The sequence below is a fragment of the Peromyscus californicus genome, unplaced genomic scaffold (genome assembly GCF_007827085.1).
Source record: "Peromyscus californicus insignis strain IS unplaced genomic scaffold, ASM782708v3 Scaffold_13__1_contigs__length_99412109, whole genome shotgun sequence".
Classification (NCBI taxonomy): domain Eukaryota; kingdom Metazoa; phylum Chordata; class Mammalia; order Rodentia; family Cricetidae; genus Peromyscus; species Peromyscus californicus.
Window position 1 is genome coordinate 77611606 of NW_026294424.1, and position 15712 is coordinate 77627317.

Consider the following 15712-nt stretch of genomic DNA (forward strand, 5'->3'; position numbering starts at 1 on the left):
TTCTAATCGCAGGTCTTGACTCTTTTATCAGTGTCTGGTATGTATTCCATCTTATGAAGTGTGACTTAAAGCAAATCAAAAAGTGTTTGGTTATTGCCAGAACGGTCATGCCCCTGCTGCATCAGCATATTTTTCAGGCAGGCCACTGTTGTAAGTCACAGGGTTTGTAGCTGAGGGATGTTGATTATCGCCATTCTCCTCCAGTAGCATGCTGAGTACCTTCCGGTGCTAGAAACACTAGTCATTAAGGGTGAAGCCTAGGTTGTTTGGGGTTTCCCTAGTGCTCCTCTGACCAATGACTCAACAAAATGTAATTTATTCCTGGCACTGGAGGTTTTACTTGATGACACAACGTGTTGATTAAGAAAACTGTCTCACATATTATTAAGTGATTCCATTTGGATTACTTCCATATATGTGTATTTTGGAAAGCTTTTACAGTAATAGGTTTCCATGTGGTTTTTTTCAAATATCCGATAGTGTTATTTACCCCCCCCCCCCCACATTCCCTCCTTTACCTTTCCCAACCGTCTTCCCTATTTAAACCTCCTAGTCTACTTTCCATGTTTTAAAATATTCACATTTATTAAGTATCAAAAGTATTTAACCTATATATACCGTCTTGCTTTTTCAGTAGCATTAAAATTATCATGAATCTGAAGGCATTAATATGGAGAAAATGGCCATCCTACCCAGAACAATCCACAAATTCAATGAAATCCCTGTAAAAATTTCAACAGGATTTTTCACTGAAATTGAAAGAATTTTCAGTGACATATAGAAACATACACACACACACACACAAAAAAAAAAAACCAACAAAGATAGCTAAAACAATCTTGAATAATAAAAGGACGGCTGGAGGTATCTCCATCCCTGACCTCAAATTGTACTCTTGTACTACAGAGGTAATATAAGCAGAATGGCATTGACACACAACTGAGAAATTTATCAATAGAATCAAATTGAAGGTCCAGACATAATTCCACAAAGACAAAACAACAACAGCAAGAATGACAAACAACAAAGAACTAGAAAAAGGACAGCATCTTCAACAAATTGTGCTGGAAAACCAGATAGCTACACGCAGAGGAGTGCAGATAGATCTATACTTACCACCCCTCACAAAATTCACTTCACTTGGATCAAGGCCTTCAACATAAGGCCAGATACCAAGACTCTGATAGAAGAGAAAGTGGGGAAGAATAGTCTTGAACTAATTGACACAAGAAAAGACTTTTTGAACAGAACACTGATAGCACAGGCACTAAGAATAACAATTAATAATGGGACCTAATGCAACTGAAAAGCTTCTATATGGCAAAGGACTCCATCATTTGGACAAAACAGCAGGCTACAGAATGGGAAAATATCTTCCCCAATTATACATGTAATAGAGGGCTAATATCTAAGCTACATAAAGAACTCAAAAAGTAGACATCAAGAAAACAACCCAATTAAAAATAGAATATGGAACCAAATACAGAGTTCTCAAAAGTTAAAACCCCAATGGCTGAGGAACACATAAAGAAATGTTCAACATCCTTGGTCATCAGTAAAATACAAATTAAAATGACATTAAGATTTAATCTTACACCCATAAGAATGGCCAAGGGTAATAAAACAAGTGTCGGCTCATGCTGATGAGGATGTAGGGTAAGGGTAACACCCATTCATTTCTGGTGGGGGTGCAACCTTTCCATAGTGGTGGGTCCACTATGAAAATCAGTGTGGTGGTTTCTCAGGAAGCTGGGAATAGATCTACTTCAAGATCTAACTATACCTCTTCTGGGTGGTACGACTACAGGCATATCTATAGAGCCTAAGTACTGTACATCCTACTAAATGAACACTTGCTCATCCATGTTCATTGCTGCACTATTCATGATAGCCAAAAATTGGAAACAGCCTAACTGTACATTAGCAGATGAATGGATAATGAAATTGTGATATATTTATACAATGTAATATTACTCAGCTGTTAAAAATGAAATCACGTAGATCTCATCCATTTCTCCATCACTGGGCAATCCATGCATCCTTCCTAGGGTACTCCTTACTAACTAGCTTCTCTGGAGCTGTGGGTTGTAGTCTGGTTATCCTTTGCTTTATATCTAGTATCCACTTATGAGTGAGTACATACTATGTTTGTCCTTCTGAGTCTGAGTTACCTCACTCAGGATGATATTTTCTAGTTCCATCCACTTGCCTGCAAACGTCATGTCATTGTTTTTTTTCTGCTGAGTAGTACTCCATTATATATATGTACCACATTTTCTTTATCCATTCTTCAGTTGAGGGACATTTAGGTTGTTTCCAGGTTCTGGCTATTACAAATAATGCTGCTATGAACATAGTTGAGCATGTGTCCTTGTGGCATGATTGAGTATTCCTTGGTTATATGCCCAAGAGTGGCATAGCTGGATCTTGAGGAAGATTGATTACCAATTTTCTGAGAAACTGTCATACTGGTTGTACAAGTTTGCATTCCCACCAACAGTTTAGGAGTGTTCCCCTTGCTCCACATCCTCTCCAACATAAACTTTCTTCAGTGTTTTTGATCTTAGCCATTCTGACAGGTGTAAGATGGTATCTCAGAGTCATTTTGATTTGCATTTCCCTGATGACTAAGGATGTTGAACAATGTCTTTCAGCCATTTGAGCTTCTTCTGTTGAGAATTCTCCATTTAGCTCTTTAGCCCATTTTTTAATTGGACTGCTAGGTATTTTGATGTCTAGTTTCTTAAGTTTTTTATATATTCTGGAGATCAGCCTTCTGTCAGATGTGGGGTTGGTGAAGATCTTTTCCCATTCTGTAGGCTGTAGTTTTAGCTTATTGACCATATCCTTTGCCCTACAAAAGCTTCTCAGTTTCAATAGGTCCCATTTATTAATTGTTGCTCTCAGTGTATGTGCTACTGGTGTTACATTTAGGAATTGATCTCTGGTGCCAATGTGTTCAAGACTACTTCCTACTTTCTCTTCTATCAGGTTCAAAGTAACTGGCTTTTTGGAACCTAGTACCTATGGTGGGACACTTTGTGCATCCTTGGTGAAGGAACGAGGGGTTTGGACCTGCTCAACTGAATGTACCAGACTCTAATGACTCCCCATGGGAGACCTTGCCTTAGAGGAGGTGGGAATGGGGGGTGGGTTGGGGAGAAGGCTGGGGGGTGGGAGGAAGGAGGACAGGGGAATCTGTGGTTGGTATATAAAATGAATAGAAAATCTCTTAATAAAAAATTATATAAAAATGAAATCACAAAATTCTCAAGGGGATGGATAGAGCTAGACCAAAAAAAAATCGTTCTGGGTGAGATTACACAAATGTGAAAGGACAAATATGGTATGTATTTCCATATACGTGAGTCTTAAATCTTATGCCATCATTAGGCATTCTACTAACCACAGAGGTTAGGTAACAGTAAGGAACCATGGGGCAAGGGAAGGAAACCCTAAGGTAGGAGAAATAGACTATATAGTATGCAGAGAGAGAAGGGTGGCTGTAAAGAGTGAATTAAATGGAGAAGGGGAGGAATGAGAAAGATAAGGGAGGGAATACATGGAGAGACAGCAAACTCTAAATATCATTTGAGGGGTTATATGGAAACCTACTACAGTTAAAACTTCTTAAAATATATACATGTATGAAATAAATTTAAATAGAATCACCAAATAACAGGGATACAATGTGCCAACTAAACCTCTCTTTTAATCAAGAGAAATCTCTAGTGCCAGGAAAGGCTTATATCTAATTGAATTGTTGGCCAATGCAGTCCATGGAACTTTCCAAACAACTTATACTATTGCCAAGACTATTGAGTACTCTCCCCAAACAGATGGTAAGCTCTATTGATGATGACACCACCTACATATCATTTAACATGGACAGAAAACAAGATGGTGCCGAATTAGTGCATCTACTCCTACTGACTAGTGGTGTTGGAAGGTACTCTGCACTATCAAAGGAGAAAAGCTAAATATCAATCTATCCACAAACCCTTTGATCTCCACTGTTGACCTGTCTGTATGCTACACTGATGCAATACTGGCATAAAAGTTGAGAGTCTGACAAACTACAATATACGATTGGCTTTAAGGCCCTCTCTATGATGGAACTCATCCTCAACACTGCTCTGGCGGCCATGAACCTGAGACTCAGTAGGCCATGAACCTAGGAGAAAACAAGTACTATTGTTCTACTACAGGAACATGGTAACAAATGACTTTTACAAACACTGTGCTATACCCATAGATCAGTGTCTAGCTCAGAAAGCCCCAGAATCTTCAACTCCTTCAAGGGATGAGAACCAATACAAAGACCACAATAGTGGATAGTGGACAGAAAGTGACAAGTTTTTGGAACTATCATTTCTAGAAGGGATGTCTTCACCAAACCCCTCTTTTCAGGGCTCATGTAGTTCTGTAGAAGAGGGGCAGAAAGATTGAAAGAGCCAGTGAGGATGGAAGGCACCAAGGAAACAGTTTCTTCCAAACACAAGAGGATTGACTTAAAGATGAACTAACAGAGAGTGTGGAAACATGTACAGGTGTAACACAAATTTTAAAAGGTCTTATTAATAAAAAAAATATTGGGGGACTGAAAGCCTATGAGTCCTCAACCCTGAGGGTCTCAGTTGAACTGCTCAAAAGCCTCTAGTTCCTGGTCCTCACGCCTTATATGCCTTTCTGCTTCCTGCCATCACTTCCTGGGATTAAAGGCATGTGTCCTTCCCAAGCAAAGATATGAGATCTCAAGTGCTGGGATTAAAGGTGTGTGCCACCATGGCTGGCTCTGTTCTCAGTGTGGCCTTGAACTCACAGAGGTCCATCTGGATAGGATTAAAGGTGTGTGTGCCACCACTGTCTGACCTCTATGTCTAATCTAGTGATTATTCCATTCTCTGACCCCCAGATAAGTTTATTGGGGTTTTATTGGGGTGCACAATAATGTATCAACGACATACAGGATCTGCACAGATCCAAGCCAGATGGAGTCCCGGTACCGACAAGGGAAGTTCACATGAGCACCTGTCCCTAACCCAGAAACTTTCTCCAATTGACAACTCTTCACACATGAAAAAATTATTTCCTTTTTTGGAGTTTAACTGGGTATACCAACCAAACTTAAGACTGGCCCCAAGTCCAGGAGTAAATGGTCAACACAAAATAAGCAGTACTATTGAAGATGTTTATCTCATAATGTTTTGTTTGAGTACTATTTACCTTACTTGTTATTTGCTTATCATCATGGTTTGCAATTTAGGGTTTTATAGACTTTGCATATGTGTATATCTCGGTAAATGTGTATTTCTCACACTTTTCCTTCCTTCCCCACTTTCAGTTTTGTCTGATTGTTATATTCTTGTTTGTATGTTTTATTTTATTGGCCTGTTTGTTTTCCAGATAGAGAGAAAGAAGGCATGGAGTTGGATGGGTGGGAGATGGGAGGAACTGGGAGGACAAGGGAGGAGAAACTGTGACTGAAATATAGTGCATGAAAAAAATACAATTAAAAAAACAGCAGCAAAAACAAAAAAACCCATCTTTGTTAGCTCTGGTATTCTATACACAGCATACTTCATTTTTTTTTAATTTAAGAATTATATTTATAATTTCTATTCATGCCAATCATTATTCTTATTTCTCAGTTGTATTGTTTTTATAACATTATAATACATAAATTAAAGTGAAACTTAATCATTTTCTACTATTATAATGTCATGAAATCCCTTGAATATGTTTGAGAAAGCTGTTACATTAGTCCACTTATAAGTGGAAAGAACATAAGCACTGATATTTTAATTTTGAGTGTATGGTGCTAATTTGTTGTCTGAAATGTTTCTAAATTTTTTTGAAGTTTCACAGTGAATTTTCTGTCCTGTTAAATTTCTGTACTTTATGTTCTCCAATGATTATGTGGTGTTTGTAAGTTTTCTATAAGCATTAGTAAGTGAAAATAGATAGCAAAGGAATCTCAATAGATATTTAATAAGAAATACTATTGTTCTTCAGAATGTTGTGATCAGCAAAAGTATTGTCATATGTGAAGAAAGCATGTCAATTCATGTATAATTTCAAAACATTAAAACTCAAATTTATTTTCTCTGGCAAAGGTTTTCCCTACTAACAAAAGAATAACTAAATAGGAGCTAAGGGATATTGGTGAAGCTTTCACAGGTAAAATGTATATAAAAAATGTATATGGTTTCTTAGAAATAAAACTTGGAAACATTGTTTTCATTACTGTCATCCTCAATCTCAGAATCTGTCAGATACCTTCTGTAACTTGAGAATTTATAAACAGTACAGAGTAATTCATGTCTTTCTTTTGTAATTATTTATTTTTAACCCATTGAGTCTAATGAATGCTGCTCATAGGCACATTGCTAGGGTGTTGTCCACTGTGGCATGGAGAACCTACTGGTAGTCAGTCACACTTCTAAAGAAAAGTGACCCCTCACATCATTATCAATTTCCAATAGCATCTCAGCTGATAGTGGAACCATGAAAGTACATCACACATCCCATGATGTGATTTTTAACTGGTTTGATCTTGTGCAGGTCTTATGTCGGTAACCACAACTGATGTGAGTTCATACATACAATAGCTATGTCATGCCCAGAGGACAGCATTTCACAGCACATCTCCTAGATTTCTCTGTGTCCGAGATCTGAAGAGAGTTTTATCTTTAAAAATAGGATCTTAACATTTAGTAATATTTAGTAACCAAGAACAATAGTCTTATACTGTTTAGATGTTACTGGTGCCTCAATAACTCGTAGAGGTAACCTATGCCTGGCACTGAGATTTTCATTTCATAACTAATTTTCTGGGAGGAGCATTACTTACTAATTAATGCAATATACTTCTATTTAAGCTTATTTTGCATATTTTCACTTTCATGTGTATACACATACACACACTATACTATTAGGGATTCATAAGTGTTTTTCCATCATCAGATATACAAATGACAACAATTCTGGTGCAGATGTAGGGAAGAGAAACCCTTATATGCTGTTGTGGGAGTCTAAATGAGTTCATGTGGGGATCTGCCCCACCGGGAACTTAGGTCACCTGTGAAGAGGTGGCCTGGAACGGAGGAAAGGCAAGTACGCACGCAGCTCGCCCATTCCCCAGCCTCCCTCTTACCCAGAGACACAGCGGGGAGTCAAGTCAAGCAAGAACTCCTTTATTGATAGGCAGTAAGCCTCTTTTATACCAGAAAACCTCAGAACCCTAGGAGGAGGTGAAGGAACCAACCAATTATTTTAAAGGTCACCCTATTTACAAGTTGTTTATGCCCTGACATCATCTCCTGTTTTCAGTATCTTATCTTAGCTAGCTTCCTTCTTCACCATTTGTCTTTAATCTCCATACAAACAACCCAAGCTAACTTCCTTTTAGCCATCCTTTGTATCTATTCTCTGTACAAACAGCTCAAACTAACTTCTTCTCCACATCATCCTTTGTATCTACTCTGTTCGTAAACAGCTTAAAGCTTAAGCTCTACTTGTCTACATTTCTCTTAGCACCCTCTTTGCAGCCCATGTATGCCCCACACGTTCAACCATTCTGGTAACCAGTCTTCAGTTTATTAATTAGCTGGAAATAAATCTACCATATAACCTAGCTATCTCACCCCTAGTATATACCCAAAGGACTCTATGATGTACAGAGATGCTTGCCTATCCTTGTTCACTGATACTTTATTTGCAAGAGCTAGGAAGTGAAATCAACCTAAATGTTCATCAACTGATGAATGGATAGTGAAAATAGGGCATATACATACATTGGAATATTCAGCTATAAAGAGAAAGGAAATCATTAAATTTGCAAGCAAATGGATGGAACTGGACAAAAACATACTAGACAAGGTCACCCAGGCCCCCACAGACAAAACCACATGTTCTCTCTCATATACGGATCTTAGCTTAAAAATCTTTTGTTTTGTTGGTTTAACATGGAGTACATGTGGGAACTAGGAAAGTATAAATGAGCCACTGACATGAGCTGGAGAAGGGGATAGCAAGCACAGGGGAATAAAAAAAACAAAAGTAAATACTGGGGATAAAAGGATGGAAGAAAGCAGCACAGTGATTGGAGTGAGGAAATAAAAGTCTAAAAAAAAACAAGTGTCCATGAAGAATCTCCTTAGGAACCTATGATCTTCAGTCCAGGTAAAAACTATAGTAAGAGAAGAAAGAACATATTTGATATGAAAGATCAGGACAAAGCTGGAGTCAAAGGTGTAAGCATGGATGGGGATAGGGGTACAGGGGAACCAGTTGGATTAACCAAACTGAAGAGTAGACAGTAGTCGTCATATTTGATATAAGGATATCAACAGGAAGCCATTGTTGATGCCCACTCATTGTATTCGACTATGGGTATTTCAAGTCATGAAAACTCTTGGAATTTAAGTATGCATCATTTGGTAAGTAGTGAAAGAAAAATATTAACTATTCCATGTTCATTAATCTGGAACATAGAAATTACTGATATCCTTAGCATTAAATAGTATAGCGTGATTATGCACAAGTGGAAGTTGGGGCACAGTGAAAATCTTGTGCAAGATGCTGATATCTGAGGGCAGTTTGTGATGTGGAAGATCTGCTTGTTTGTGAGATGTCTTCTGTTTTTCTAAGAATTCTAGTTTTCAGGAAAGTTTTTTTTCAAACCAAGACTTGAACATTTTAGAAGTTCTGTTGGAATTGACATAGTTAAACATGTTTCTTAGAATCTACTCATGTTAAAGAAAATTAAATCTAATTTAGTATTTCGAAATACTTATATTCTGTAATATAACAAAATCACTTCAGTGACTATTTTCGTGAGTATTATCATGAAAATTATAATAGCCTGTATGCTCTTGTAATAAACTATCTCATTGATTCTTAGTATGGAAAATAAAGAATGTCATTCAGATTTTAGACAAACAGTGGGCTAGAGTTGTTCTTACTATACGATGATGTTAACACTGCCTTTCTTAAGACCACCAGCACAATTTTTTGTATAAATTTCTCTAATCATCATTTACAAATTATAAAGTCCTACTTCTTTACTAATATATTATCTATGTTGTAAATCACCATAATCACAAAGAAATTAAAGATAATGAAAACATATTCTAAATATTTAATTGATTCATTAATATGTACATTCATACTTCAAATGCTGTTATGGTGTTTTAATCATTTAAAACTTTTGCTGACCTTTTTCATTTCAATAAGACTATAACTTCTTTTATCTTGTGATGTACTCTATCAAGAAATTGAACTTGATTAATAAATAATGGGATATCATTTTGATACTTGTTCATGTTCAGATTTATAAGTTAATTATACAGATACACACAAACATGCAGACATACACAGAGAGAAAGAGAGAATGAGAGAGAAAGAGAGAGACAGAGAGAGACAGAGAGAGAGAGACAGAGAGAGACAGAGAGAGAGAGAGAGAGAGAGAGATTTCAGATACCTGAAATACTTCTCAGATTGCATCCTAGGCTGACCATAAACTCATGGTCATGCTCCTGCCTCAGCCTCCATCTTCCTTCAGAGTATTGAGATTACAGTATTGAGTCACCAGACCTAGCTTCTGTGTTACCTTTAATATATGTTTTTGAGAGAAATCTTTGTAAGCTGCTTGTCCATTCTGTGAGTTTTGATAATTAAAACACAAAGTCTATGTCTACTTACATAAGTACATACATACTTCAAAGTCACAAAATCCTGAGGCAAAGGTAAGGTTAAATATGACACTCAATGATCTTTCCAGGCTGTGGAGTGTCTACTACTACACAGGACACATGCCACCCATGCCATATACCAGTCACTGAAGAGACTAAGCCAGGGGTCATGCAGATCTTTACTATCATGAAAGCAATGTCTCCATCTTACATTAGCCTGCTAAATCCATTGTCTCCACACCCAGCCTCTCAACCTGCAGTTATAAAATACAAGCACAGATAGTTTTAGAGGTATTTGCCTCTCCATTTGTTCTTTTCTGACAATTAAATGGCCCCCAAGTTAGGCAGTGGCCTTCCTGGTCCTTCTTTCTAAACTGCCCTTATTCTCATTATATAATAAATAATGAATAATTCTCCTACACTCTGAGGCTGATTGTAATGTGTTGTATCTCTATTTAAACAACATTATTCAAAATGGGCAGTTTTAATGATTTTATACTGCCGTAATTTATTCCATCTGGAAATGATCTTGAGAATGTTTATTGTAAATGCTTGTGGGGTATATTCACAAACACATCTTTTCAAAGGGTCAGCTGATTTATGAGCACCATGAAGGGGAGCTTACATTAGAAGTGAGTAATGAAAAGTTCTGCTCACTGGTCTGCTGCCAGATGGTGGTGTCCTTGTGTCCCGTGAGAGGGAAAGGAAGAAAAAGGAAGGTACGAGGGAGGCGTGACAACAGATAATAAACTGATTGATGCTAAATCACATCATTTCATAGAAATTGGTTTAAATACTAACGTTTCTGAATGCAAAATGCAGTGAGTTCCTACTGTAGCATCTGGGTATCTGTATCAGCAGAGCGACTGTCCAACTAGCTTGTGTTTGATGACAGTTCTCTTTCAGACATTTTTATTTTATAATTTAATTTAATTTTACATATCAGCCACGAATTCCCCTGTCCTCCCTCCTCCCCCCCTGTCCTCCCCCCAACCCACCCCCCATTCCCATCTCCTCCAGGGCAAGGACTCCTCTTGGGGCCTGTGCAGGGACACTTTGCTCAGCCTGGGTGAAGGGAAGAGGGGACTGGATCTGCCTCAACTGAATCTATCAGAGTGATAGCTTTTTATACAAGGCAAACACTACTATTACTTCACTGTCTGGGTGAAAAATGTCTGGGACAGAGAAAAATCTCAGTTTTTCAAGGGTCATTATAGACACAGTTCATTGTCAAATATGCAAGGAAATGTGTGGGTTTCACCTATTTCCCAGATAACTGTTGAGTTATCTCTAAAGAATAGTGTTTTATGATTGAGGGTCTTATTTAACATTGATGCTCCATTATCCCAGATATCAAATCATCATTTTTTTTTAACGTCTCTGCCTTAATTTCAGAGGGAACATTCTCACTTCAGGCTTTCTTTCCTTCTAATTTGTGAGAAAGAATCTTCTTAATGAATAAAAATCACACAGATGCATACACATATTGTATTTTAGAATAGGCACATAATGAACCAACATTATTCGCTTAGAGAACGTGAAAAAATGTTTAAAAGTAATTCTATCTCTCAAGGGCCATGATCAACACTGATGTACTTTATAAGCTGATAACAAAATAGAAGAATGTATTGAATTAAAATATAATTTTAGTACAAGCTAAAACATTGTGTTATACTTTGCCACAATAGTATTTATGGAATATGTTTTTATGGTTATATTTTTCATATTTATTAGTATATATATGTATATATACTTAGAAATATTATGTAAGATATTGAATATTTTATTGTACTTTATTGTTTATTTCACACATGTTACTTGCTCTTTGAAATGCTTATATAGTTTTCCTTACATCTCATTGGTACCACCTATCTACATTACATGTGTGCATATTTCTAAAATTTCCCCTATTCTGTTCTCCTGTTGCTCATACACATGGGCTCTATTTCCAGGCTCCTTTGAGTAAAGTACACTCACCACTCATGACCAATATCTGAAATATGAAGTAGTATATCCTTTTCCTGGAGTAGACTACAATCTTCCTGAGTTGGTCATCTAAAAAGAGCAGAAAGGCATAGAGGTGGGTAAATTCTAATCGGCAAAGGTCCTGGATGTTCTGATGAGGTCACAGACTAATACCTCCTGATAATAAATACTGAATCACTGAATGAAGTAGTTATATTAGATAGGTCAACATACTAAACTCATTACACTAGTCCATGTAATGCTAACTTGTGGGTGCCGTTCACCCATACTTTAACATGTCAGTATCCAGTGGGTGCTTATTTCTCAATTGTTCTGTTGACCAATTATCTCTAATATAGTTCAGCAATGACTCAGTTTCCTTCTATTTTAGCATGCTTGTTTTTCTCACTCCTCGTGTTGACAGATCTCCACTTCATTTCCATGTCCTGACAAAATTATTTCTATGGCTTTTCTAAACGTCCTCACCCTCCTTATATGATACTCTACTGCAACCTTGTAAAGCCCATATCCTGTAGATGGAGTTTTCCTGCCTGGCCCACAGTCAGGACAAATCTCTCTCACCCGCCAGTCCCAAGCCGCTCAAACCCGATCAAGTAAACACAGAGACTTATATTGGTTACAAACTGTATGGCCGTGGCAGGCTTCTTGTTAACTGTTCTTACAGCTTAAATTAATCCATTTCTATTAATCTATACCTTGCCACGTGGCTTGTGGCTTACCGGTACTTTACATCTTCCTTGTCCTGATGGCGGCTGGCAGTGTCTCCTCCTCTCAGCCTTCCACTTCCCAGCTCTATTCTCCTCCTTGTCCCGCCTATACTTCCTGCCTGGCCACGGGCCAATCAGTGATTTATTTATTGACCAATCAGCAACACATTTGACATACAGACCATCCCACAGCAATATCCTGTTTTGTACTCCTCATTCACATCATCTGGCTGCCTTTTTCTGACACATCAGTCTGTCTCATCAAGAGTGTCACCGATTATTTCCTCATTTTTGAAAGCATTCTTATAATAAAAGCTTTAGTGGTTTGCACTTTCATGTAATTCACTTCTCCTGTTAGATATGATTTCTAAGAAAACATTTTCCTGATTTCTGTGTCAGAATACCTCTTCTGTATCTCCTTTTTATCCAACAAGTACAACAGATATTTGATATATCCTCTTACTTCATCTTTTACTATTCCTTTTCAAGAGTGTAAGCTTACCCAGAACAGGACTGAGGAGTATATTTATTCTATTCTGTGTTTGTGTTATTCAGAATAGGCCTGGTGCTCAGTAAATATCACTTCAATAAAAGATGAATTAATGAATAGGCCGACCCTTCCGAATTCTTACATTAACGGTGACTGAAACCGGAGTCAAGAGTTTAGGTATTTTTCACAGGTAGTTGCGCATTTCAGTCATTTTCTCTCTCTCCTCCTGCTTGCTCCACCTTCCTCCCTTTCTACTTCCTTTCTCTTTTGCCTTTCACATACTTGAATTTTTAGAGATGGAGAAAATGTACCTCAAAATGACTGTTGTGAAAGATTCCAAAAACAGAGTTGGAATCCAGGGCTTTTCAGCCCAGCCCAATAGAGTCAAACCTCAGCATGCACAGATCATAGGACACTTTGCTGAATCAGTACTACTTATTGTACTTAATTGTTAGACTTCAGAATATCCACAATATTTTCATACTTCTAACTGAAACAACTCGATTACTAACATTTTCAAAGAAAGAGCTATAGTCTAACAATATAGTTGAAAAAATTGGTAAAATATTAGCATTCTTGTACAAACTTATTGTTTTGATCAAAAAATTATTTCTACATGGCTTATTTCATGTCACTTAAATTTGTGCCATGGTGTTCTGCTTACATGCAGCAAGTAATATTTTCTAGCCTTTGATTAACATAAACATATGATGGCACTGTTTCTTGCTCATTGGATGGCAGTTGATCCTCAAAACTGTTTATTCTCTTGTGTCATTCCTCCTCAATCTGAACTGAATGCTTTTGAAACATCTCATTGAATAAGCAAATGAGTAGAATAAGTGTTGTCATAACTTCCTTTGTAGTGAGTGACACACCATGTGCCAGAAAAGGCTGCTACCTTTCACACATTGCTTGTCCTTCACTCGTATTTGGACAACTGTTTCTCGTACAGAATGTTCTCAAATTGTTAAAAAGCAATAATAAGAATAATTTATATAATGCTAATAACCTCTGCTATCTTTCATCTAAAACAAAGGGAAAACCATTTTGCTTTGAACCATGTGTTGGGCTTGCATCAAAATAAAATGCTTCCATTCAAGTGCTGTGGCAAACTCTCTTAGAGACACAAATATTTGAAATTCTTTTATATAATTTCCCAATTTGTTTCCATTACAAAAAATAACTAAACAATGTGTATTGAATCAAAACCTCTTCTAACACAATCTGTATGGTGACTTCTCTATTTTTTTGTATGAATTCATTAAGATGTTTAAAAACTCAAGATATTTTCTAACCATCTTTCATAAAGGGAAAAGGGACTACATATATACTTCCTTGTTTTTAATATTGTTATTATTTATTTTTTTGGTTTTATTTATTTATTTATTTATTATTTATATTATTGGTTTTCTGAGGCAAGTTTTATGTGTAGCTCTGGCTGTCCTGGAACTCCCTCTGTAGACTAGGCTGGCCTCAGACTTAGAGATCTGCCTGCCTCTCAGGTGCCAGGATTAGGTGTGCACCACTACTGCCCAGATTATTTTTTTAACTATAATTATAAACACCATTAAGGTATTTTATATTTCTGAAGTAATACCCTCTTCTTTTACTCCCTATCTCTTTGTGTCTTTTTTTTCTGCACACAGGACATGTGCTTTATGTACTTTATGTGTCTTTTCCCCCTCTGTGCTTTACTAGTCTAGAAGAATAGCTCTGAAGACACTCACTCCACTGACTGGCTATTTGTCATTGTATCCTTCTGTCCTGGCAAGTACTTTGACTGATCAATATTGATTGAAGTATGTGTGGATAGCTGAATTCATATTTCAGTTCTAATTCATTTTGTCCCAGGAAAATGATTTGGCAAATAAATGGTAACAAACCTATAAGCTTTCAAGAATATTTATCATAGTTTTAGGATGCTCAGTAGTAGATTTCAAATCCAAACTAACACTATAGCACATAGTAAAAATAATTTTAAACTTATAGCACTTTTTAAAAGATAATAATCTTTCTACTATTTGGTTTTACAATTTCAGTATTTATTTGTAAATTAAACAAGTTTTTATATCATTTAGAGTCAGAAGTTATGGCTTACTCTTGTTCTCGCTCATATATTTCTTCTGTCAATGATGCTTTGAATTTTCATTTAGAAACACTGGCAAACCTTTTGTAAAAATAGTCTATTTGTTCCTTCCCAGTGAAATGTGCGAGACACAGAAATAGAACATTGTGTGACGGAACAGATGCTACAGCCATGTGAGTTTATATGAGGATGCTCGTGACAGATGCCGCCTTCTAGCATTAGCCAATTGTTAAAAGGTGGGTATCACTACTTTAAAATTACTAGAAATAACCTGGACTTTGAGCAATATGGAAGGTTCAATATCAATCTCACATTGAGGTAATTTTGTACCACAATATAATAAATATTCCAAGAAATAGACTTTTTTTTGGTTTTTTGAGACAGGGTTTCTCTATACAACAGCCCTTGCTGTCTTGGAAGTTGCTTCTTAGACCTGGCTGGCCTTGAACTCAGAGATCTGCCTGCCTCTGCCTCCTCTGTACTGGGATGAAAGGTGTGAGCCACCACCACCAGACAGGACAAATTTACTTTAAAGCAGCATTAGTCAACATTTTTAGATTTTCACATGGAAGAAATACTTCATCCTCTACCACATAAAAGGAAACTAAAGGCAAGATAGCTTCCCAAACATGAGCTGAACAAGGACAACACCACTGGACATGCCAAAGTGAACAAGAAAAAGCACACGATGCCTCAATCCTACACAAAAACCTACAGTCAACTGAGGAAAGCTGGGATTGGAGAGATG